The following is a 2,500-nucleotide window of genomic DNA, read 5'->3' on the forward strand; positions in this document are numbered from 1 at the left end:
GTGCTGATGGACCTGGAGTCAGAGACTTCTGTTCCCGGCTTAACGCACTGCTTCCTGTCAGAGAGGAAGTCTGTGATCCACCTGCAGGTGGAGTAGGGCACGTTCAGCTGGAAGAGCTTGTCCTGAAGCAGGGCAGGGATGATGGTGTTGAAGGCAGAGCTGAAGTCCACAAACAGGATCCTGGCGTAGGATGCTGGGGCGTCCACATGCTGTAGGGTGAAGTGGAGGGCCATGTTAACTGCGTCGTCCACAGACCTGTTGGCTCTGTAGGCAAACTGAAGGGGGTCCAGGAGAGGGTCTGTGATGGCTTTGAGGTGTGCCAGGAGCAGGCGCTCAAAAGACTTCATTACCACAGATGTAAGGGCGACCGGTCTGTAATCATTTAGTCCTGTTGGCCTTAGCTTTTTGGGCACAGCGATGATGGTGGAGGACTTGAGACAGGCTGGTACATGGCATGTCTCCAGGGAGGTGTTAAAGATGTTGGTGAACACCGGAGACAGCTGGCCAGCGCAGTGCCTGAGGGTGGCTGGAGAGACAGAGTCCGGCCCGGCTGCTTTGCGTGGATTCTGCCTCTTGAAAAGCCCATTAACTTCTCCCTCCTGAAAGGAGAGAGTCGTTTCTGTAGTATGGGTGGGGGATGGGGCCTCTTGGGTGGGAAGGGGTGGTTCAGGACAGTCCAATTGTCTTTCAAATCTACGGTAGAACTCGTTCAGGTCGTTGGCTAGGCGGGAGTCGTTAGTGGTGTGGGGCGCTCTGGGTTTGTAGTTGGTGATGTGCCTGAGCCCTTTGGCAGACAGAAGCAGCGTCGTTAGTAGAGAACTGGTGTTTTAGTGTCTCTGAGTACAGTCGTTTAGCCTCTCTCACCGCTTTGCTAAACCTGTTCTTCGACTCCTTGAATCTGTCTCTATCCCCACTCCTAAACGCTTCCTCCTTCTCCAACCTCAACCTTTTGAGCTTTGCTGAGAACCAGGGCTTGTTGTTGTTAAAGTTCACCCTGGTACGTGTTGGGATACAGCAGTCCTCACAGAAGCTGATGTACACAGCCTCTGTGAGTTCATCCAGACTATTGGTAGCAGTCGTGAACATATCCCAGTCAGTACAGTCTAAGCACGCCCGCAAATCTTCCACAGCCTCACTGGTCCACTGTTTAGATGTCCTCACAGCAGGTTTACAGAGTTTTAGTTGCTGCCTGTATGCACGAATCAGGTGGACCAAGGGAGTTCTGTGCGAGCCGAACAGCCCCGTGACCCACAAGAGAAACATCCCCGCCAAATTCGAGCGTTTGACGGGGTCTATCCGTGAAAAAATATTCACGTTTTTGAGTGCACATGCATTTCTGCTGCAAATGCCTCTGGAAGTTTCATGCCGTTCGTATGCCAATTGTGGCAACACGAAAATGACCCGTTTTCCCATTCCGAGGGATTTCTGTGCGACCCTAACAGCCCCGTGAGCCACAAGAGACACATCCCCGCCAATTTCTAGCGTTTCACGGGGTCTATCCGTGAAAAATATAGACGTTTTTGAGTGCACATGCATTTCTGCTGCAGATGCCTCTGGAAGTTTCATGCCGTTCGTACGCAATGTGGCAACACGAAAATGACCCCTTTTCCCATTCCGAGGGATTTCTGTGCGACCCTAACTAACAGCGCCCGTGAGCCACAAGAGAGACATCCCCGCCAATTTATAGCGTTTCACGGGGTCTATCCGTGAAAAATATAGACGTTTTTGAGTGCACATGCATTCCTGCTGCAAATGCCTCTGGAAGTTTCATGCCGTTCCTATGCAATGTGGCCACACAAAAATGACCCGTTTTCCCATTCCGAGGCATTTCTGTGCGACCCTAACAGCCCCGTGAGCCACAAGAGAGACATCCCCGCCAACTTCTAGCGTTTGACGGGGTCTATGCGTGAAAAATATTAAAATTTTTGAGTGCACGTGCCTTTCTGCTGCAAATGCCTCTGGAAGTTTCATGGCGTTCCTATGCAATGTGGCAACACGAAAATGACCCCTTTTCCCATTCCGAGGGAGTTCTGTGCCACCCTAACAGCCCCGTGAGCCACAAGAGACACATCCCCGCCAATTTCTAGCGTTTCACGGGGTCTATCCGTGAAACATATAGAAGTTTTTGAGTGCACATGCATTCCTGCTGCAAATGCCTCTGGAAGTTTCATGCGGTTCGTACGCAATGTGGCAACACGAAAATGACCCGTTTTCCCATTCCCAGGGATTTCTGTGCGACCCGAACAGCCCCGTGAGCCACAAGAGACACATCCCCGCCAATTTCTAGCGTTTCACGGGGTCTATCCGTGAAAAATATCAATTTTTTTTTGACTGCACATGCATTTCTGCTGCAAATGCCTCTGGAAGTTGCATGCGGTTCGCATGCAATGTGGCGACACGAAAATGACCCGTTTTCCCATTCCGAGGGATTTCTGTGCCACCCTAACAGCCCCGTGAGCCACAAGAGAGACATCCCCGCCAATTTCTAGCGTATCACGGG

Source organism: Petromyzon marinus, unplaced genomic scaffold (assembly GCF_048934315.1).
Source record: "Petromyzon marinus isolate PM22_M1 ecotype Great Lakes invasive population unplaced genomic scaffold, UKy_Petmar_22M1.pri1.0 PM_G_Scaffold_226, whole genome shotgun sequence".
NCBI lineage: Eukaryota > Metazoa > Chordata > Hyperoartia > Petromyzontiformes > Petromyzontidae > Petromyzon > Petromyzon marinus.